This window comes from Nothoprocta perdicaria, unplaced genomic scaffold, assembly GCF_003342845.1.
Source record: "Nothoprocta perdicaria isolate Ctin4 unplaced genomic scaffold, notPer1 scaffold_125, whole genome shotgun sequence".
NCBI classification, from domain to species: domain Eukaryota; kingdom Metazoa; phylum Chordata; class Aves; order Tinamiformes; family Tinamidae; genus Nothoprocta; species Nothoprocta perdicaria.
In genome coordinates, this window is record NW_020454372.1 from 2,143,756 (window position 1) to 2,168,715 (window position 24,960).

Consider the following 24,960-nt stretch of genomic DNA (forward strand, 5'->3'; position numbering starts at 1 on the left):
AAAACTTGCTTTGCAAACTTTTTATCAAGCAAGTTACGATTCTCCTTTGAGGACACAACCCAGCTTTGGCTGCCTTGAAATTTGCCCGCTCTTCTCCACTTGCTGTAGCCACCCCTCACTCAACTCTACCTCATTTCATTGAGATCCCTTGAAGGACCATCGCTTGCCAACACGATGACAGGTGTGGGCCCAGGGATACTCATCACAGGATGCTATACCTTTTTTGTATTTTTGTAAATATGATGTATAAAGTTGCTAGATTCTAGTCCTAAGACTGAGAAGATGATGGACTGACTTCAGCTGCAAGTAACTGATAGGAAGTTGTCCTTTCACAGCCACAGAAATTCACCCAAATCCTCATTTGCACCTCTTGTGTCTATGTGGCCTTGGGTTTCCTTTTCTCTGCTGTAATGTCATTAACTACAGAAGGCAGCTGACTGCAGGATTATCCCACACTTTATGCAAGCAATTAAGTGAGCAAAAGCCACTCAGGAAAGAAACTGTAGAGCTTGAGTTTTGTCAAGCAAGAAACCTTCCTGAATTCACTTCTGGTCAAAATTTTGAGTGCCTTCTTATGAACTGAAGACTAGAAGGACTGACTTTGCTTTATGGTATAAATATGAGGCTACAAAAGAAGTCTAGTGTGTCCAGACTTTGTTCCTATGAGTAGTCTTTTCCCCTTTGTGAGGAAGGGTTTATATGTTCATATCAAGAATGTTGATTCCTGACTAGTTCATGGGTGCTTCCTGGCCTTTTGCACTGCTGCTTACCACACACTACAAGGAAAGCAGAGTAAATACACATGAAGTTTTGATTCTATCCTAGGAATAAAGTATAGCACTTAGGAGTTGCTTCAGTGACCACTGATTTGTTGATGTCCAGCTTTCCTTTTGTCTTTTGCCTGAAATTAAATGTTTTACAGCAGTCTTAACGTGTGTGTACATATAGATGTGTGTACATAAACACAGGCTTAGTGTGTGCTAGCATACAGCTTCCAGATCAGAGCTGACTGTCCTTAGYCCCTTACGAGAGACTTGAGGACAGTACGGTGTCTGGTACAGATGTGCTTGAAGGCTTTTATAGCCATCTTTTATCAACCAGATGGGTAATTTCACAGAAAAGAGTTTCTAAAGATATTTCTTTTAGCATTCTTGGATGCAACTGAAGATATATAAAGATGCTGTGTTGTTTAATATCCTCTTCAGTGACTGAGGGACTAAAATGCTTGTTATATAAAATTAAATAAAATAAGTTTTCATAAGTCCTCTATTTCAAAAAAGAGGCTAAATATGTATTAACGATTCTTTAGTATTATATATGATGAGGATTTGCTGGTGAGACTATACATTTCATTCTTAACAGCTATTCCTTATTATTGCTCTCAATAGATTGGACATCTTATTTTTTTATTAGTACAGCTACCTCCCCTCTTCAGCAATCTGTATTCTCTAACTTCCGATTTGTCCTTTTCTCTTTTTCTTTTGTATTACAAGGTTTTATCAATTAGATTGGAGGCTTCATAACAGATTTTCCTGCCCTTCTATTATCCATATAGAACTGTACTTCCAATTYCTTTGGTAAGAGAAAAGAAAAAAGATAACAACTTGTAAAATACTCAAAATTATCAACAAACTGCTCTAAGAACTCTCAGATGTTTGACAGGAATTTTAGCTAAAGGTTTGTAGAAGCACTTAATGTTAAATCAAAGCATTTTATTTATGAGCTTTATTTATTGTAGGTGAGAATATACCTTTGGGAGCTGGCAAAACGCTCTGAGAGGATTTCTGTTTGATGGTTAAATTCTTTGTAAGCTACTTAAACTTATAGCTGGAAGCTAACCGTGGCCTATCAACCAGTGGTACTTGCCAAGTAGCTGGTTGATCTCTGGCACTTGTTTCTACTGGCTAGAGTGACACTACAGACAGCTGCAGATACATGAAATATTTTCCTCATATTACTTTTCCATGTGAGCCATTCCTGCAATTGCCACAGGGCTGTTACTCAATCAGGAACGGGAAGGGAACTTAGCCACAAAATGTCAAGTAGGAAGAAAAGCAGCTTGTAAGGCTACAACGGTTAAGCTGCGGTCTTCCTATGAAAGAGCTCAAAAACTTCTCGCCTACTGTTTGATGTGTGATGTAATTATGGTAGAAACAAACAGTGAATAAGGAAAAAAAATTGCACAAAATATCTCTGAACAAAGAAGAAAAGAAGCTTTAATCTTTTCTCTGAAGTTAGGTTGAATTACAGTGTAAGAGACTGACTGCAAACACTGGTATTTGTAACTTTTCTCTCACAAAGTCCTTGACTTCTATGAGAGGACTCCCTGTTATTTACTTTTTTTCATGTCTTTCCCATATCCATTCAGTGTTTACACAATATTTCTGGTGGATTTATCTTCTGCAGCAGTCGTTTCACAAAGATCAAAAACAAACCTGAAGCATTTGTTTCTAGCTGTTGGGTTGAGGACAAGTGGTTTCAGCAGCTTAGCTAGTCACTAACACACTAACAGCAGCTAGTTAGCTACTCACTAACGCATATCTGAAGTATAACTCAGTACCTACATGCAAACAGCAGTGAAAATTTCATGAAATTTCACTGTCACTATCCACAAAAATGTTCTTCTACAGAAATGAGTGTCTATGTAATTTTAAATGTTTGGAGTGTCCTTGGATTTCAAACTGTTGCAGTGTAGTTTTGCACTTTTTTTCCGTTTTCTTTAACTAATGGCTATGATTGCAACTGGGGCAATTWTTTATTATTAATACTGCATTTACTATCCTGATAAATTCTTTGAGACAATGGACCGTTACCAAGTATGAGCCTAAGCATTTATGAGTTAGCAACTAAACGGCATTATATAATTTGAGTCAATTTCTCCCAAAGAATCCATGGAGTGAACTCATCAGAATTACTCATTGTTAAAGGAGTGCCTCAGGGTTTAGTACTTTGACTTTATTATTTTTTTCCTTTAGCTATTCAAAACCTTGGTTCGTTTGTAGGAAATGCTAATTATCCTTTCTCTGCTGATATCCCACTGCTGTTTTATAAGCAGAGCTTTGCTTGTACAACTTCAAAAGAAATCTTCAAACTCAATATTACCAAGTTTGAATATTATCTAATTAACCTCCCAGTCTGTCATGCCTTGTTGGTTATCATGAAATAATCACAGCCCCTCAGGTGTTGAAGCTCTAGATGCAGCTAAGTGCCTCTAATTCCCTAAGGGGGTGATTAGCTCATGATAACAATGCTCCCTTGAGTTGTTTTATTGCTTTTATAAAAAGACTTTATTGTGGGGGAAATGTTTATTTTTATGCAGGAGGAAGATGGAGCTGACAGTTTAGGCTGGTGAGTGACTGTAGCTGTTACTCCTGAGTTGTGGTGCGAACCTTGATATACTTCCTCATTTATGATACTCCTCCTCCAATCCCAATGTAGTGGCTGGTAATTAAGCTCCTGCTGAACTCACAGTGTGGAGAGAGAAAATAAATACTTCTGGTTCTGCCAGAGGTGAGCAGTTAAAACAAAGCAAAACAAAAGGTTCCTTCTGCTCCAGGGATCATATCTCAAGAGTCTGGAGTAGTTAAATGTTTTGGAAGTCACTGGATCAATTTCTGTGCATTGCTWTCCCTCCAAAATCCTTGTCTAAGTATGGAAAACAGAAAGTTCAAGTCAGTAAGTTAATAGTTGAAGATTTCTTACAAAATCACTTCAGTTAGCAAAATTTCTGAACATTGAAAAGTCCGAACATTGAAAAGTCCAAACATTTCAATCAATATGTTAATTGTAACCCTCTAATCATTTGCTTGACAGCTTTTCTTATCTACTATCTTAACACTGCTACTTTAGATCTTTGGTCTCCTCTTTTTGCCCTCRAATGGTACACCACAGAACACTGCTTTTACAATATCTCCCTTTACGCAGCCCTATAATATATGCTATGTCTTTCTAGCAAGCTAGCTTTTTRTGTGACTGAAATGACTTACCAGTCTAGCCTGAAGATTTGTGCATGTGAAATCTCCTTATGGACAACTAGCTCACTGATTGTATGGAATTATAGTGCTCTGTTACAGAACTCCTTCATTAATGACGGAAGGAGAAAAAGTTTCCTTAAACATCTAAAGAAAGGATAAGAAAATATCTTTTTTTCCTTGTATGGAACAACAACAGAAATATGCCATTTTGCACAACAAATATACGGTTTATACTGTATAGCTGTTTTAGCTATAGTMAACTTTGCTAAAGTAGACAGAATATCTCTTTATGGGCATCACTGTGATGCTAGTTTCATTTTCTGACTTCCTTTCTGTTTTCAGTAAGAAGATTTCTAAGAGYTCTATAAGATTTTCCAAGATAGGATGTTGACATGTGCTTTTTTTGTTTTGTTTTGTTTTTTTTGGAATGTGTCCTTTTCCTTTGTTATTACAGATAGATCATCTACTTTTAAAAAACAGCCCATTTATGGTAATAAGGTTTATAGAAGTCCAGCTGTACAGCCTCTTAATGTTTTTCTATTCCCCATGTTTTCTATGACTTCCCACACCTSTTATCAGCTTGATTTAATCTGTGGTTTTACACATTTGCATATAGTTTTGAATCCATATCCCAAAGTACAGAGTGACCACCCTTCTCAAACAGCAAGGATTCTTTCTTGCTAACTTTACTTGGAAATACAATCTTCAATATTTGCTGAATATTTGTTATTGCCATTATTGCCATTTTGTCATTACCCGCATGTAATACGCAAGGGAAAAATGGCACCTAAAAACCCTTCCCACCACATAAAACTGCAACTGGAAAGTGATGCAAATACGAGAAGATTTGCATACTGGCTAAAATTGTAGGATATCTTTCTAAGCAGATTGTGATCTTAAGTTTAGAATTAAGTTTAGAATTTACTATTTTCTGATTCAATATTCTCTTTTTTTTTGTATGAAAAAATTCAATTCAAGTTACGAATGTTCCGGTATTGATGTCTGACAAAAGAATGCTGAGTTTAAGACATGTATTCAGTTACACAATATCTTTRTCTTAATCCTTCTTTCTGCTTTATCTTTTTACCTCTAAACACTTCCCAAACATGTAACAGCAGCACATTTGTGCCCTTCCCCGCCCCCCCAAAAAAAAAGAGAGACAAAGGAAAACTTTTCTTTAACAATAAGTAAATCTTTCCTGTCTGAATGAAGTTACAGTAACTAATCCAGACATTTCATGACTATGTCYTCGGTGCGTTTCAGACAGGGCTATGTTATACGTATTGGATCAAAGTGTTAAAATATTGTAGAGTGTTGTTGTTAAAGGTAACTTTGAAGAAATTCATACATGGTATGTAAGCACATTTTGTTTCCTTGGTAACAGCTCTTAGTGATAACATTTCCACATAAAAGCTGCATATGGGAAGCCATTTGCAGTTCACAACTTTTACTGACGAACAATACTGCCTATTTTTGAGCATCATTATTTGGTACATCATCTCTTAACTGCGATATAGACAACCATGTATAACATCTCCTTTGCCAAGCACTCTTGTAATTTATGTACATGGGTTATGAAAGACATTTTCTCAGTTGGATTGAAATGAAAAATTTTGAAGGTAAGCTGGTGGGCAGAATATTCTGGAGAGAAAGCTCTAAATGCTTCTCACAATCATTAGATAACACCTGACCTTGGAACAAGCTACCTGACCYGCAAAAAGAGAAACTGGCCAGAATATCTTTCTATGATTGTGCTACTTAGTACTCTATGAATAGGTCCTGAGTAGTCAATAGCAGTGCTTTACATTTATAATTTCATTCTTGAATTCTTTTTTTTTYCTCTTATAAAAGAGAAAATTAAATATTGTATCACAAAAACAATGAAGGAATGGACAGGTCTAATAAATTCTAAGATACAATTTACTAAGAAATTCTCATATGTCAGTGTTCTGTACCCTCTGAGTAGGTTCTTTCAGATATTCCACATATGGAAATAACTTTAGTATAAAAATTATCTTTGAAGGTATTCAATGTTCTATGGGATTTTTTATTTAGCTGAGTGTTACAGTCACATGCTGAAATTACAGTAAAAATATACAGCATTAACAAAATGCAGTAATTGCAATACGCTATTCAATCACAATACCAGTGTGATTCYTATTACTCATCTCTGTAATATGCTGACTATCTTAATATTGGTGGGCCCCAATCACTGGGAAAGAATTATTCATGGTTTGAAGGCAGCTCAAGTCCAGCTCAAATTCCCTTTTTAGTTATTCAGTTTTTATACACTGAATTTTATATTGTCCCGAGACACACATACCTTTCCTGAAGAGTGGTCTTGCTCCTCACAGGGAGATGTTTACACTTTTTTGAATGAAGAAACATTTCCAGGAAGAAACTTTTATACCAGCTGATCAACTCTACAGGTATAGCTTCTTGTCTTAACACAGAGGTCCTCCTCTGGTGCCCCTGTATTGAAATAAAGTCAGCCCTGTATACAATAGCTATGATTCCTGAGCCACATCCTCCCCTGCTCCTGAACTTCATGGGCCACCTCGCCCTTTGAGCCTGCTCCCATTGTAGGAGTTACTGGTCAGTCACATTATAGCAATAAAGTTTTCCTTATAACTCTTTTTCCTTTATGATCATAATATTTAAATAAATTTTAATATCTTATTGTCAGTCCAAACTGAATATTTCATTTAACAATGGTTATCCTATCACTTAGGTTCCAAGAGTGCTTTGCACAAGTTCTGTCTYTGTGTCTGTATGTTTTCATATGCATTTGCACCTCTTCCCTGTAAATGAAGTAGCGTGATTAACATTAAAAACAAAATGTAGATGCTTTTGTGATTTTTTTCTGTAATGAAAATATTGTCTCTTAATGAACCTTAATGAAACAGTACTGTACACATGGTGTGAAAAGTTGCCAAGAGGTGTAAAGCAATTATTATGACAAAAAGCATGARTTCTGAAGAGCTATTTCTCTTGTGAAGAGTGTGAGAAAAAGCAGAATGAAGAAGTCYTTAGGGAAAAAATTAATTTTAATAAGCTTCTATGCATGCTCAAAGACAGTATAAATCTAGGCTCAAAGTATGATATGTAATACATTAATCACCTAGGAAGTTAACTTGAAATAGGAATGCTGAAAGAATTGCTTTTCCAGAACTGTTTCCACTGCTGAATGATGAAATCTTCAAGTTGGAGATGACTTTTGCTAAGGGCTCTGGTACTCTTCCTTCTCAGAGAGAAGGGCTTTCATGTTACTGCTTCAGAAGAATTGTTTTGTTGTTCTGCTTTTCCTTATTTTTTTTTGCAATATTTTTCTGGACTGCCTTCCATTGTCCTTTYATTTTTGATAGGGTCTACTTCCAGGAAAAGGAAGATTTAAATAAATAGGGACCCTTACTAAAATTAATACATGTGATTTGTGTTTGTTTATTTGTTTATTTTTAAAAATGCATTCTTAGAATCACTGATGCCTCTTATGCCTCTGTGCCCCTATCAAGCTGTAGCTTATTCTTTTCAGGCCTGTAATTTGTGCAGCAACACCAATATTTAGATTGCAAGAATTCTGAGGAGAAACATTCCTAGTAGAATACAAACATTATCTTTGTAGTTATATATTCTTCTACAGATCATTGGACAGTGGAATTTCTGTCCATGTGAGATTTAGGTAAGTTCATTATACACTTTCATTAATAAGAAGAGGGGCAGGGAGGGAGAAAAAAAAAAAAAAAAAGGAAGAGTAATCTCTTTCCCTTTCTGCAGTTATGCCAAAGCAAGAACATATATCCAGCATAATATATAGAAATGACACCCTGGAAATACCCGAGAAATCTTCTAAATTAGTCTTCAGCAGTGCTGTCCAGTCATCCCTTGATTAGAGGTCATTAAATTATTTTTTTTCTTTTCTTTTCTTTATGGAAATAGTTATCTTAAGTTATTCGGTTTCCATCATGAGCATATTTGAGCACTCAAAAACTCAAATTTCTTTCCTTATCTAAACAGAATCTACTGGCCAAATTTCAATCAGCTTTCTACTGGACTGCCAAGAGTAAACATTCGCTGTTGTCTACTAGTCTTCTATACCACCTACTTGATGGTATACCACCTTGATGAATTGATAAGAAAAGTCAGTAATAAACTGACTCTCTGTATGTTTATATGTAGACACACACACACAGACATATATACACATACATGTGTGTGATGAAGGAAGGCTGTTAGGTCTAACGCAGGAAATGAGCAGTAGAAGAATCCTGTCCTAAGCAACCATCATTTTACTTAGGGTTTCAGTATGTAGGTGGTAAGACATAGAGATGGGTATTTGAGAATAGGTTTTTGAGAATGTTTCTTCATCCTTTTCTGAATTTACATAGCCCTCAAAATGTTATCTCTCTGGTGTCCAAAGATCCTTGGAACCAGCTGGTCAAGTACAGACAGCTCATCTCTAACACTGTTGCCCTTTAGTTGTGGTGTTGGAAAGCTACTTGCGTAATTTGTGTGTTTTCTGGTCACTGTCCTGCTGACAGGCTTCATAAAGAAGATCATTATTCTCTGAATTTAATTTTCACTATCTAGCTATGATTTTACACTTCCCATTAATTCATTTTCTTTAGCTATTCTCTCTCTTATCCACTCATCTTGTATGTGTGACTAATTTTAATTACTGTGCCATTCCCAGATGGGAGGCTTGATATTGCTTTGGATTGGTGCCCAAAAGAGCTGCAATCTCATTGGCCACTTGTGGATTTTCAAGTAAGACAACAGAATATTAGCAATAATATAAAGCAAACCCATTTGAGGAATGCTATAACTCTGAGGTGAAGAATGCCCCAGAGTTTTCTCACGCAGAATAAAAGCAGGATACTAAGTCTAAGTCTACACTATATCTAATGAAATTAGCTTAGAAAGTTGACCAAATTTAGTACAGTCCATGCCTGGGTTTCTATAGCTTCATATGTCCATAATGCTATACAGACAGTCTGTGTTTTGTTACTAATCTTAAGTTCTAGTTGCCCTGTGTTATGTGATGTTGGGTCCTTACAGGAAGGCACGTCTCTGGCTGCCCTCTCTATCTCATATCAGCTGTATGATTACTGTTGCAAAGGCAGATGAACAGGTTCACGAAGCAGTGAACTTGGATGGGCATTTTGTGTACGCTGCCAGTAGGCAAAATAGAGGAAATAGATTAGGAATTCACCTCAAAGACAAAAGACCTCAGGGCAGTATCTGAAACTAAAAATATAATTTCTATTTATCTTAGCATATTTCTCAGCCATTCCAGCAGATATGTCATATAAAGAGCAGGAAATAGCTCTGAAGTATAAAGTCCTCAGAGAAAACTGTGACAGAAGTTTGAACCTCATCTGCATACAAATACTACTTGAAATCCTAAGAACTGAGGCACACCCACATCGAGAAAACTGGAATGTACAAGAGTGATTTCACTGTAGTAGAGTGGAGAAGACTTCTAGGTGTGTGAGACTGAAAGGTTTTGAGCAAAACCTGCCAGTTTAGAAACTGTCAGAAGAGGTAGCAAGTCATCAGCTGGCCACTGGCAGCAGTGCCCTAGCCCGTCCTTGACACAGATATTCTGTTATAAAAGGAACTAGCTTGTGGCCTTTGTGAGTCAGAGTTAAATGTGATCTGCTTCTGAATCAGAACAAACTCTTTGAAACACTTATTTGCCAATTAACCTACTGAGCAGCTCTTGTTGATTACTTCTGTCGCTGCCTCAGCTGCTTAGACATGAGTGAAGATTTTTCTGGAATACATTTCAGTGTGTTTATTTTCTAATTAACTTACCACTTTTGCTTCATATTTTCACTTCTTTAATGACCAGGTCATAAAACGAAGAAGCAGGTAATGCATCTCTTTATCCTCTAACCTGCTCRTTACCTTGGGAAGTATCTAAATCAAATCATAAGAATCATTGATCTCCCTGCTTTTTTTATTATTTTTTTTTTCCAGCAGTATTTCCTGAATGTTTGCTGTTCTGCTTCTGATCATGGTAAGCTGCAGCTCAGRGCTGCACAGCCTGACATCTCTTTCATGTCTCATTCATGAATGATTCTTCACCTTGTCTTCAGAGCATGGTCTCTTAGACACTATTAGATCAAGTCTAATGAATCAGACTCTGAAGGGAATCTTCCTTGAAGTGGTCCTCCCAAAAGCTCAGTGGTTTCAGTAGTCATTTGCCATGTGGGAAACATATACTCAGTTTTGTCTGGAAGGATGTGAACCTACATTTCCCAAGACACTTTCATAACCACTGGGTTGTCAGATATCTTTAGGTGAAATATTCATCAGAACAATCTCCTCCATCCTTAATGTCAGCCTCTAATGTCCTTGGGCACTTAGTGTCCTAACCACTATGTCACACATACATGAAGTCGCACTATCTCTGGCTCCAAGAATACATAACTAGTCTATACAGACAGAATCAAAATGTTCTGCTGCCCTATGTCATAGCTTGATGAATGTGTGTTTCCTTAGGACATGATGTGAATTTGAATTACGAATGCCTGGATTAAGAAGAAAAGGCTTTTGTCACTATTATTTTTACAGGGATTTGGAAGAGAGATTTATCTCAATTTGTAAGGGCTTAGATTCCYAGAAAAAGGCTCAAGAAGTGAATCTTGGATGGAAATGACATCTTCCAGTGCTAAAGTGTATGATGAATGCACATTGCCCCCATCCTTCATCACCATTTCTGTGGGAGAATCTTAAACATGGAGTTTGACTACTTCATAGCCATTTAAATGGAACTGTATATATTGTCCTGGAAAAAGAAAATCACACTTTAATTTATTTGGTACTCAGTCCATTAAGTATTATAAAACAAGATGTTCAAGAACGGGAGTAAGCTGTCATAGAATGAAATTGAGTTTAAATGTGCCAGAATATACAATCATAGAACTCCTTTGGCCACCTGATCATCAGAATAGAACTGATCTTACTTATAACACAAATTCCTAAATTACGTAATTTGTTAGTTTGGTAATGGTAAAATTTCTCTGTTGGAAATGTTAGAATGACAATGGGAATTGAAAAGTATTGATTGAAAACTATTAATAACAAGTTTAAAAATGTTTCAAGTTAACCATACATGATTTCTTCAATAGCCTCAAATTCTCAAAGTGTAGTTAGTACTTAAGAAGGAACATTGATCTCAGAAACATTTGAAAGCAGCCCTAAATGAGCCCTAAGTGCTTTCAACACTTCATTTAATACTAAAAATATTAAATGATATAGTTCACGCATTATTCTAGAAAACTGCTAAATACAATAAAAATAATTTTGTCCCTGCAGGGAGATCAAGAAAAAGTTTGAGAATTGCTATCTGCACTGATCAATATGTTTTATATGTAGCTGAGTTTCTTCGTACTGCAAAGGGGGAAAAAAAGCTTCAGGTGATGAATGAGTGGTTATCACAAGCATTCTAACCAATAAATACCAAACCATCTGATTATATTAAAAACCAAAAACCATCTGATTATATTAATCAGATGTAACTAAAAATTCATTATAATAAAGCTATTATTATTGAAAGACAGATGAGAGAATTAATTTGAACTACTTTTGCTACTTTAATGCTGAATTTCCAGGCACTTAAGTTTATGGGAGTTCTTAGTTATGGTGATATCTATGCATTTTTCCTCATCCTGTTTATTTTACAGCCTAAATATTATGTTTCATGTCTATTAGCTAAGCATTGTTAAGAAGACTTGCCACTAGCAAAAGGATCAGTATCCATTAATTAATTTATTTTAATTAATTTATTTTAATTTTTGTTTTTCTTTTTATGTTCACATGTTCATTTCTTGTTGCTATCGATGCTAGCATTTTAGGCTCTCATCCCAGCAAGCCAAAGTTATCTACACGGGATGGTTGCATTGATTCCGTTTAAATTCCCCATGTTAAGGACTCTTGTGGCTTTTGGTCTGRATGTGCTGCTCCCTCTGAAAACAAAAATTAATTGCACATGTGGAACTTGGGCCCTCTTTTGCATCACAGAAAGAAATGGTTCCATTTCAGTGTGTCTGGATTTTCACAGTAAATGATTCCTTACCGGAAAACCTGTTAAAACAGAGGGAAAATACAAAGCATGAAAGTAATGATATAAAATGATGTAAGGTGTATCAGAAAGCCTAGAGAAAGGTGACAGTGTTTTATGGTAAGTGCACATTACTTTCTGAAACACTTGATTTGTTTTAGTCAAGTCAAATGCTGTGTATTTTGTATACTCATTCATATTTATATATGTGGGCCTCATTTGGGTCACATGTTTCCTTTGCAAATACCTATTTCAAATAATCCAAAGACTCTTAGATTCAGAAGAGTCACTGTTCTTGAGTAATAGTATAACTGAAAGAACATTAGGATTTGTTGTGCAAATGTGAGAAAATGCCATCTGTTTGGCAATAGGAAGCTGAAAACTGAGGGAAAACATTAGAGGTGTTAGAATACCTACCAGCTGGAAACTGAGGGAAAACATGAGAAGAAATAGAATCTCTGCCAATTGGAAAATAAAAAGTTACAGATGCTTGCAAAATGCCTGCTATGAGGGTGCAATTTTAGAAAGCAAGTTACAGAAAGACATGCTGAGAAAAAGTTGCTAAAGGCAGCCTTGAACTAGGACATTAGTAGGTGTGAAAAAACTTCTGAGGATAGCGATGCTGAAAAAGTGTGTCTTGTTGTGCTGCAGATATCACTGTTCTGCCACTTTGTGTGCCCGTGATATTTACATTCCCTGACAAAAGTTAGGGGAAAATGGTACGAAGGGAAGAACCTGAATAACTTCTGCAGCAAAAATTAGGAGGGCATTGTGAACTCCACAGTGATCTCTGTCATTCTGTAATTAATAACTTCAGAAGCAGAGATAAGCACTGCTGTTCCTGTTTATTTGGTGGTCTTGACTAATTAAAGTACATGTTTCCTTTAAAAACTCAAGACTGCCTTTAATTATATCACTAAGTGTGGCACTTTGGTTCTTCAGAAGCATTATATACAGTGTGTGCAGCCAGTTTTGCTGATTGAAGAGGTTTAAAAAACAAGGCAGGCCGTGTGGACATTGAGTAGCTGACTACAGCAAAATCGGTTAATGACTAGTATCATCTAAATGAGGCAGCAAGCTGAAAGACTCATAATCTCTCCCCATGCACAAATTTTAATTAAATAATTATAATGTCCTTGTTGTAATTATTTATCAGTAACTATGCTCCTGAGTATTGTCTCTTTTGCTTTCATCTGTTCTGTCAGCTCAGCTGTACAATGAAAAAATCAGTTTCAAAGATCTGGTATGATTAATTCTTATTACCGAGGGCCCTATTCTGCTGCCATTATTCAACCTGATTAGTACTTTACTGCACAATTACTCATATTGAATTCAAAGCTTCTGCATGTGCAGCAAGGTACTGCTCAAAAAAGTAGCAGAATTGGACCCCAACTGATGACAGAATTGAAACTGATGTTCTAAAGGAACAGACAAAATGCCACTTCAGATTTTCATCTTCTTGGTGAGAAGMTAGTCAAGAAAATAACTAAGATGTAAGGCCAGACCCCTAAGGGATTTAAGTGCCTGTAGGGCAAGTTCAAATGCCTTGAACCCACTGGTGTGTGTGTAAAATCCCCTCTTTTGCTTGGGGATGTGGAAAAGCTACTCAGTTTGCTTGGCTCTTCAGCTCTCAGCTGAAGTGGGGCTACCTTCCAGCATCCAAGTAGGTCTTGCACTTACTTATCGGTCATTCCTGTAGGTTTTGCTTTAGCAGAAGATTTATTGTGGGAGCACTTGTTCAGGGTGTGGAGGGCCCAAATTCAATATTGTCCTTATCCTGAAGAGCATTTGAGCTACTTTCCTGCATTCCAGAAGACTGTCCTGTAGCTCTGACCCTTCTGAATTAGGTTAATCACTGTTCTTGAAGTAGGCCACTGTGCTTTCATGAGTGGAAACCGCCTTTAGTGACACAGTTTTCAACTTAGGTCAAGACCATATGAGGTCTCTGTGGTCTTAGCTCAGCCTTCAGTTTCTTGGAATCTCAGCATCTTATATTTCAGTTTTAAAGTTAAATTTTAATAGGTAGTTGTTATTAAGCTGTCTCATTTTTACTAATAAACTGCCCTTACCTATTAGCATGTTAATACTAGAGTCCCAGAGATGTCTCCATTTGTGACTCAATAGAGATCAAATAGTCTGAATGAGATAAAAAAGAGTGTATCTTAAATATCTCACAACTTTATTCTTGAAACTGCTCTCATTCTTGAAGCACAGTTAAAACACAAACATAAGAAAATTATTGTATTTTATGAAGAAAAAAAATCAATTGCTTCAGGATAAAATGTCAGTACAATATGCTAAAAGGAACTGCATTCTTGCTAGATCTGAATGAGCTGGCTTTGAGATTGTCAATGTGGCAATGTGTCCTTCCTGGGCTAACAGTCCTGCTAATGCAGCTGGATATTTTCCAGAACTTGTGTTGTTTCATTCAAGTCATTTTGCTTCTACTTGCATGGCACTGTGTTACTGTCCATCAAATTAGCAATAAAAGACACAGAATCAAAAAAAGCCCAAGATTATGAGGGACAATTGGAACTAGCATTACCCTTTTTCAGCAAAACACACTGCTGTGTTAGTGTATGTGTCAGATTTGCAGAAATTTCTCACGTTAAGGATGAAATTTCTAGGCTTGCAAAGAAAACAGATAGGAATATTGCCTCTTGCATTTAATATCAAACTGGCTTAGGATGCTAGCTTGATATACACCGCACTCATATCCAGGCAAAACCTCTGTTCATCATGTGATGGCTCTAGGATACTTTTCTTTGTTTTTCTGCTGATCCAAAGAGCATTGAGAGAGCTATAATCAAGCAGATGAACATCTAAAAGCCAAGTTTAGAGAGAAATTGGTTTATTTAATATGGTGATTGCTATGGTACCTTCTTGGGCTATGGAAGAATCACATTGAAGTCTCAGATTTGAACCAGTCACAAAATGGCTTGAATCTACTCTGCTTCTTCTACTGCATAAAAAAAATAAATTCCTAATTATGCTAGCTTTTGTTCTGTTTCAGAATAAAAACTTACAGAAAATAGTTTACTAAATATTTAGGAATAGAGCTGTGGTATGAATAATTATTTTGCCAATTGATGGGGGGTGGTGGCAGAAAGACCAGACACCCAGGGAAAGAAYGGTCGTGTTTACTATTAATAKCAAATAGTACAGAAATGAAATGATACATCTAACAAAACAATAAGCTTACTATGTGCTGAATTTTAACAACAGATAAAATAAGTAAGGTAATGCACTTTGTTGCTATACAAGAGAGAGAACAGTGATTAAAAAATACATCACCAATTGCCTAAATATGTTACCATCATCCAGATCCACAGTCACTGGGGAGCCCATGTTGCAGCAAGGTTTCGGAGAACCTTCCCAGCAGCTGGAGGTCTTATGTGGTGCATCCACTCATAAGTGAGGTCTCCAAAGTCACTGCAAGAGAGTCCAGCTTTTACAGAACCAAATCAGTAAAATTTGCATTTTCTTTGTGAGCAGTAATATCCGGTATGACCTACTTTCCCTATCATCCAGGACTGGGACTTGGTCAGAGCCCTGGCTTCAGATGGGAGGGTTACCTTCAAGATTGAGAACACTTAGGAGCCTACAAAAATTACCGTTTTATGAGCCGATGTGCAGGTTAACATAAGAGATTCTATAGACAAGTTTTGTGTACTTCTACAAAGGCAGTGACGTATTCATCTGTAAGTCAGAAATGACTTGGGCCTGTAATTCAGGCCATTGCAGTTCAATACTATAAGGTCCAAATAGATACACAGAGAATAACACAATAATATGAAATATCTAGGACAGATCAATGCTGGAATATAATAGAGTTCTCTAGGTATATAATGCACTGTTTTTTTTCAAGACTTATTTAAAAAATCAAAATATTAAAATTTAGTTAATTGTTGGATATTAAGATAAATGTGAAATTGATTTTCTGGGAAAATTAACTAGAATATTAAAAATATATGAAATAAGAATAAAAAGAGAGAGAGAACATAGTTATATGGACATGTTCTTAAATAACTGAAGTCCTTTTAGAATAGGTAAGGATGACATTTTCTTCTTTGTGTGTGTATGTGTGTGTGTATGTTTTTGTGTTTAGAAGCTTAACAAGCTGCTCCTGGACTTCTGATAATATAAATAAGTAAAGGTGAATGCCTCAGCTTTATACACACTTTCTAAAATAGGAAGTATGACCAGCCAAAAACTCTATTAATACAGTACTCATTTAAGAGGTATTATAAATTATTATGAAGCCTTATTCAATAGCGTGCAARTGACACAAAGAAAGAATGGCTTGAGAAAGTGGCTTTCTCAGAAATCCTGAGTAGGAAACATTTAAGGCAGAAAATAGTATGAAAGATGTATTTCTCTTCCCATATACTCGCTGGTAACTTTTAAAATTGTCCCCAAAAGAAATGGCCTGTTACCTGTACTAATTCAGTCACTTCTTTCTTTCTGATAGGATTTAGAGAGTTACATTGTTAATGGGTGGTTGCAAAAGTTATCACGAAGAAACACAAACAAGTGGAGTGAAAGTTTTTCATCTTCAATCATAATATTTTAACTCAAGAGAAAAGGAGCATTTCCTAAACTTCACATAATTTTGATCAAGAYAGGGATGACAGAAAGATGAAACAATTGGAAATACGCCCTGCATGTTTTGAACACCTACCTCCAGCTAGGATCCAACATGGATATCCTAAGCCTGACACATCTTTCTGGAAATAGCGTGGACAGAAAGAATCCCTTCTCTTCAAGTGGTGGTTGTGTTCCCATTTTCCAAAATTCCATCTAGTAGTGACTTGAATAATAGACATAGCGGTGTCAATGTCCCATAATGTCTACTAGGCTAGTCTGCTTATCARTCTCCCTAGGACAGTTCACATTATGTAAAATGAAAACCAGATATCAATCTCATTATAAACTGCTAGGCCTCTCATGAGGAAAAAAAAAAAATCCACATAGACAGAATTACTATTTTCAATGAWTTTTTTTTAAAGCTGATCTCCAAAAGGCACTAAAACTAATAGTAAGAAATTCTTTAACTATATCAGAATGCACAAAATAAGTTTCTAGGTCAACYGGACCACTTAAGTTGTAATTAAAAAAGATGAAGAGATTGTGGAGAAATTACATGAATTCTTTGTAATMAGTCTTCACTAATGAGGATGAGGCAGACGTTCTTAACTCAAGGTTAATTTTTACAGATGTGGCATTGTCAGAGAGAGTGGCCTCTGAAGATGAGGCATTAAAGTAACTAGATAAAGTTAATGGTAGAAAATCCCTAGGGCTGGATGGTATTCATTTGAGAGTTTTAAAAGGGAAAAACAAAAAGTAGTTGAACTACTAACTAAAATACATGATATAGTTCTAATAGCAGAAGTCATTCCCAAAGATTGATTTTTGTCTAAAGAAAGAACAAAGGATGACCTTGGGAATTATAGATGATGGAACAGTGCTTTAGCACTGAAATTGGTCCAAACCATTTCCATAACCAGCCATTAAAGGCTGTTTTAAGACTACTTGGRTACTTAAGACTATGTATATATGTCACATTTTTAGATCGATCATCGCAGCTTCTCTGGAGTAATTTACTTTTCCAACCTTACAGAATTCCACACGGGAAGTCACAGGCAATTCTAGGGAGGTAAGTAGGCTTAATTTACCTTCACTTCTAAAAAGCTTCCGACAATGTCTCTTACTAAAGACTGTTGCCAATAATTAACAACAGATTTAGAACAAAAAATTTGGGTATGCACCAAAAGCTGGTTGAAGGCTGCAATACAGTTTGTGAATGACTGTTCAAGTAGACTGTCCTGGGACTCAAGAGCAAGCACACTATAAATTCATAAATGATCTGCTGGTGGGTTAAATTTACTGTCAAATCCTTCTCTTATAGAGGCCTGCAGATCTCTACTACCATCACTTTGAAATCAAAACAGCACCAGCAATATCTGTGGTGATCTTTGGGACAATCCATCACTTCCCAGTTGACCTCTGAAGCTGTGAGGCATGTGTTTGTGTCTGGAGCATATGAGGTGGCTACTCRGTCCTCAACACCTCCAACAGGATGCGCTGCACAGCTGGGCAACACAAGCTCAGCTTGGAAAAATAAACTGCAATTAGAAAACAAAACCAGAAAAATAAACTACAGAAACTAGTTTGTCTGGCAAAGAAGGCAAAGATGCTGGGGAATCTCTTCAAAGCAAACATCCAAAGTGTTCTGATGTTTTACTGCAACAGCATAGCAATTTAGCCAGAGTTTTCCTGACTCTAGGCTTGCTTTCTTGAAATAAATAACTATTTAGGCAGGATATTTAGTTTGCTAGTGATATTAAATTATTGATGAGAGAAAAGAAAAAAAGTATTTGCAAACGATATCAAGCTGGGTGGAGTGGCTGGCACTCTGGAGGGCTGTGCTGCTATTCAAAGGGACCTGGACAGGCTGGAGAGTTGGGCAGAGAGGAACCTCATGAGGTTCAAYGAGGACAAGTGCAGGGTCCTGCACCTGGGGAGGAATAACCCCAGRCACCAGTACAGATTAGGGGTYGACCTGCTGGAGAGCAGCTCCACGGAGAGGAACTTGGGAATCCTGGTGGACACCAAGTTAACCATGAGGCAGCAGTGCCCTCGTGGCCAAGAAGGCCAATGGGATCCTGGCCTGCATCAGGARGATGTTGCCAGCAGGTGGAGGGAGGGGATCCTGCCCCTCTCCTCAGCTCTGGTGAGGCCGAACCTGGAGTATTGGGGTCAGGTCTGGGCTCCCCATTATAAGAGGGACATGGATCTTCTAGAGAGGGTCCAGTGGGGAGCAACAAAGATGATGAAGGGACTGGAACATATATCTTACGAAGAGAAACGGAGTTGGGCCTATTTTCTCTGGAGAAGAGAAGGTTGAGAGGGGATCTGATTAATACGTATAAATACCTGAGGGGAGAATGTTGGGAGGAAGGGGCCAAACTCTTCTGAGTGGTGGCCAGTGACAGGACAAGGGCAAATGGCTGTAAGTTGAAACACAGGAAGTTCCATCTCCATGTAAGAAGAACTTCTTTACTGTGAGGATGACAGAGCCCTTGAACAGGCTGCCCAGGGAGGTTGTGGAGTCTCCTTCTCTGCAGGTCTTCAAAAACTGCCTGGATGCCACCCTGTGCCATTTGCTCTAGGTGTGCCTCTTTGAGAAGAGGGGTTGGACTAGATGATCTTTAGAGGTCCCTTCCAACCTCAACCATTCTGTGAGTTCTTCAGAAAGAAAGGATTGTGAAAATCCCACAATCTATGACACATTAAATCACTGGAGATAATACACAAACCTATACATAGTGAATGACTAAACAGAGAATATGTTACATTTTTTTTTTACCCCAGGTTCTCTCATAACCTATGATCACCTAAGAAAAAAAGTCCATTGCTGTCAAAAAAGTTATTTGTTTCTAAATCTAGCACTTTGTGTGATTTTTTTTTTTCATTACCAKCACTATAAATATTTTTGTCAGGTACTAACAATTAAAATTGGGATTATTGTTTGGTATAACAGTAAACATAGCTCCCACACTGATAATCAGTGGGAGTAGAGCAATATAGCTGACATGGTAATTTCAACACTGACATAAAGTACAGTTTTTACTAACCTTAACCTGTGGCATCGTTACATTGATGGACTATTCTTTTTGTTGCTGAACACATTGGAGAAGCACAGACAACTCACACCTTAAAGTTTGCTCTAGTTCTGCAATTAGTGAGGTGATATCTTCCAAGAGGGGAGAAAACAATAACTTAAATTAGATCCCAGTGTAACAACAACCAACTATATTTGGTCTTTTGGGGGTTTGGCTGTGTTTGTAAAGGTGTGATTTCTACATAACTGAAATCAAATACGACAATGAAACTTTCTAGTGCCAGCCAGAGTAGAGCAGACCAAAGTGACTTTTAATTTACATGTTAATGGAGTCTGCTCCAAGTAAAGTTAATTGATGAACATACATAAAGATTTGTTTGCTTTGTGGACGGATGCAATTGAAAACTCTCTTTAAAGCTGTACATTAGGATATGAATACTGATGTGAAAGGAGAGTAGATTATTATGGCAAAGAGATTYTATCACATACACAATATAGTTTGAGCTCCACGGAGGGGAAAAATACATATACAATTTCCTATGTCCCTTACTTTCAAATGAGAGGCAGCAGTGATTAACAAATTAATACCTCTTTGATTCCTTCTTGTGCTTCCTGCAGTGTTTTTGTAATTGTAGTTCTMAAATTGCTTTTGCTTCTCTGAAAGGATGGACATTGTCTTTCCACAGGAAACATACTTTGATCAATACATTTTTTTTCCTCTAACAGAAGTTTAGTATATGGTGCCTTATGGAAGCTGCAGAAAATTGTGAGTTACAGGACTGTCACAGCATTTAAACTCTGAAGAGGCAACGTACAAACCCCAGAGCACAGCTCTGCAGGTCTCCCTTGGTGATGGAGATCCCTCCTCTAGCTAGAACTACATTAGAGGTAGGGAGAATGTGACTGCCACAAGCCTACTTTGAACAGCTGAAAAGACAACAGAAAATTATAAATAAATAAACTGATAGGTCTTCTCATACATAATAAAGCTGGGGAGGGATCCAATTTTTCATGCTAATTCTTCATAGTAATGAAGAGCTTCATAAACTTATTTCATTTGCTTTTGTACTGGTGCTAGGCTTTTGCCTTTTAAATTGCTATGGATTCTCTTCTGAATGCTTGTTTCATTAGCACACAGATCTTATAAGAACTGAGTCAACAGGCTCAGGGCTCCTAATCTAGGCCTGTCAGATATGACATTCTACAAACAGGGTGTCTAGTTTCTTTGGACAGGAGCTGGATTTGTTGGATACCAGCAGTTCAGTTGCTTGGTGCAATCTTCTAACAGCTGAAAGAAATTGGAAACACTAAGTAACCTTTTGTTTAGGACAGGCAAAGGCTAAAGTGGTAGAAAGGAAGAAAGAAACAACATGATTCAAACTCAAAGCATACATAGAGAATTTTGAATTTGAGGGCACTGATGAAAATTTAGGTTTGTAATATTGACTGGTTTGCTGTCCCTGCAAATAGTGAGGCTACACAGGGATTTTGAGGAGTTTTGCCAGTAACTTACACTAATTTAGGCACGTGAAATTGCTGCCTGGATGTATTCTCTCTCTTTTCACAGCCACTAGAGAGAAATGAGGTCCTAAGCTTAGAGGCACGTCATCACACCTCAGTTAAAGATGCCTCAGGTAGTCTGAAGTATATAGTGTGAAAATACTTTTTTATATCTAAATCAGCAGACCATTTAAAAACACGCATAGTAACAGATCACCAGAAAGTGAAGCAGAGAATGAGGGGTCATTTATAATCCATGCTGTGTCCAGCATTTGCATCTAAACAACAGACATTCTGATGACACAGAATTAGAAGAAATATCTTCCTTTCACTGGACTATATAAAACTGATGGAAAGAAATTAGCAGTAAAGGGTTTTCAGATCAAGGTTTGGCCTCTTGGGGATAACAAAGTAGACTCTGAAAGACACGCAACAGTATTTCGGCAATTGGGTACCATGCTTTGCTAGGTTACTTAAGACATTACCAGTAATGTATTGTTTAGCTGTACCCATGTACACCATTAAAGCTATTCCAGTGTGGCATAGATTCAGCAAGTTGAGGTCATAATATGCCAGCTGGAGAATATTAGGAAAAAAATGTTCCTTCAATTTCTGCTTAATGTTCTGATGAAAATAAAGAAGCCAGTCACTTGTACTGTGGATATGTTTACCTACAGTACTTTATATCCACCCTTCCTGACTTAAACTGGCTTCTTAATAGCTCTTGCCTTTTCTCATTCTTGAATTTCTTTCAGACTTTTCAGAAAGGTGTGCTTTATTTCCATCATGTTTCTTTTGCAGAAAGAAAAAAAAAGAGAAGTAATTAACTGCAGCAAGATGTTACTGTAGTTGTTTGGGGGATTTTATTTTTATAATGAAACTATGTTAGAAGGAAAAATTATATAAACACATAAGCCACATTTGGCAATGGGCTACATGAAAGTTTTATGGAGACAAAACCCTACAGGGTTCTTTTACAGATAATTATTCCAATATGCAAATTCAAATTGTGCATTATTCATTTTTTTTGTCAAATAATTTTCATTTGCTTTGCTGCTCTTATAATAAAAATCTGCCAACAGGGTTTCCTCTTAACTCATCTAAGGAAGCCTGTGAAGAACACTCCATATTTAACTCTCTTTTAGATCACTGTGGCTTGAGAATACTTTTAATCTCTTTTCCATTTATAACTGTACTGCTTGACCTTTTTGCAGCAAGGTGTCTTGTATATAAAATGTCAAAGAGAGGATTATAGACATGGGACAAAGATATAGTTTAATTAAAAAAAGTCCTGTGAGACTGAAAAAGGTTACTGGCCCAGATCACAAATATTTAATGCCAGATTACTATTTATGATGTTAAAATAACAAAAAAGGGTTTATGGGTAACTTGTAATTGACCAACCTTTACAGGTGCATATGATAATATTAAGCCTCAAGTAATAACTTTCATACTAGCTTGAAAATTAGTTTTAAAAATTTAAGGAATATCTCCTTTATGTTTTGTATATGTTATGGAACTATCTTTACAAAATGAAATAGGGTAATGGTTTAAAGCCTGTTTCTAATTCTAAGCGGTACAGTGGGAGAGCATGAAAGAAAACGTGAGATTTTGTAATTTATTCATATGTTAGTTTCTACATCTGACACCTAGGCACAGATTGGAGCACTGCTTTAGTATTGAATGAATGGATGAGAAAACCAATCCAGTTTTGTTGCTAATTTTTCTCCCAGAAACAGTGAATAGATTCCAAAGCTGAATGGTTCTGCTAGACTTCTCCATTCATATTTACAATGTGGAGCAGATCTGGTCTAAAGGACAGTTTTTATTAACTATTATTTTTCCATTCAGAGAAAAAGGTAAGGCCTAGTGAAGGCAGTTATTCATTGAAAGAGACAAATTTATCAGTTAATTTATGAATCTGTAAGAATTTAGGATGGCACTGACTGCATTTTGGCTTGAAACAGGTGTTACCACAACAGAAGGTGTTTCCATTTATCAAGGAAATTTGAAGTCTGATTTTAAAAGATGAACACACAGATCTCTGTGACTTTAACTGGCATGGAATAATCAGAAAAAGAATAAAAAAGATACAACATTTATGCAATCATTTCAGTCCAGGTTGGTAAATGCATAGTGCAGTGCTACTTTGTACTGTTTATAATTTGCTTTTGTTAATATAACACTGATTTTCAGATTAAAGTCATGATATAAAAGCTTGTAGAAAGACTAGAGAGGTAGTATGTAAAATAGAATTTAATTAGGTATAAATATATTAGTAGTAAACTGAGGAAAAGGGTAGTAGGTTAAATATCTCCCTCCTGAGTTGCAGTGAATGTCAGATTCTGCTAAAAATTTCCAGAGCTGAGTTTGAATATGAGTATCTGAGAGAGAAATACTGCTAGAATTGTATTGCTATTGGGCACCTTAGAATTCCATGGTAGTGAATGGAGAAAATATTGCTGCTAATAAAGACAGTACTCAGGTATGTCACAGTATGTCAGCTAGTATGTTTTGGTAGAGACAATAGTGGGGAAAACGGGAATAAAGACAAGACTCAAAATGGCAATGAGGATTGGAGAACATGGATTGTCCAAACCAAGATAGAAATATACATTCAAATAGTTAACACTCTTTCTATGAATGGACCGATATCCATTATCCAATGGATACTAGATATCCAGTATATGGATCCAATATTCAATATCTCATAATTCTCATAATTCTGAAGCACTGATAAATGAAGCAGTAGCATAAGAGTAAGTGTTCTAAATAAATCAATCTGGTTACTGAATGGTTGGAGAACAGCATATAAAGTGTTTAACAGAAATGAAAATACTGACTTGAACACTTGAAGAAATCTTGACCTAATCCTAAGATTACATAAAGCTACGAGGAAAAAAAATAAAAAAGGGACAGATATAAACAATTAAAGTCTTGAGAGTAAAAGCAAAATGTAATATGATGCAATATGGATTTTCCAGGATGGTCATACTAGAAAAGCCCGGTGTCTTGGTTTGTTCAGATAATCGATTTTATAAACAAAGGAAATGTGATGGATCTTACCTAAGAGGTCATAAACTAACCACTATGCCATGTAGAAGTTGTTAGGTAACAAAAAGTAGGTAGGGATTAGCATCAAAGTAGTAAAGCAGACAAGGAAATGGGTGGTCTGATGTTGACACAGAGAGAGTTATGAAAGGCGGCTTTTGGAAATGCTCGAATGGTTTTAAAAGTACTTCAGCATAGAACTAGCAGAACAAACAAGACTAGCATAAATAAAAAATGAAAGTAGCACTGTTTTTTCACAAAGCCATTTGCTTGAGGATCCCTGGCAGAATGCTCTCTGCCACCTCCCTGGAATGAGAGCAGCCTGCATTGCGTCTGCTCTTCAAGGCTCCAGACTACTCAGCATCCTGGAGCGCGCTAACTTCAGTATCCACTKGTGTTACAAATGTTCATGCAACGTAATTATTAATTGGATTAAGAATTAGCACATACATTTAACATCAGCTGAAGTGGTGCTGTGGGTGATGTTAAATGTTATTGGGCTTGCACTTTGGATCTGATGCCTGTGCTACCATCATAACGTCACAGGGCAGATTTGTGGGTTGATCCTGCAAACCTGGCAGGTGCAGAGCTCGCATTGCAGGTTTGCAGGTTCCATCTGATGCTCTGTGGACTCACCTGAGAGGAGGGTAATACACGGAATCAACATGGTCTCCCAGACATCCTTAGGCAGCATGTGTTTTTGAATTTTAGCAATTTCTATTGAACTTGCATATGATGTACTGCAA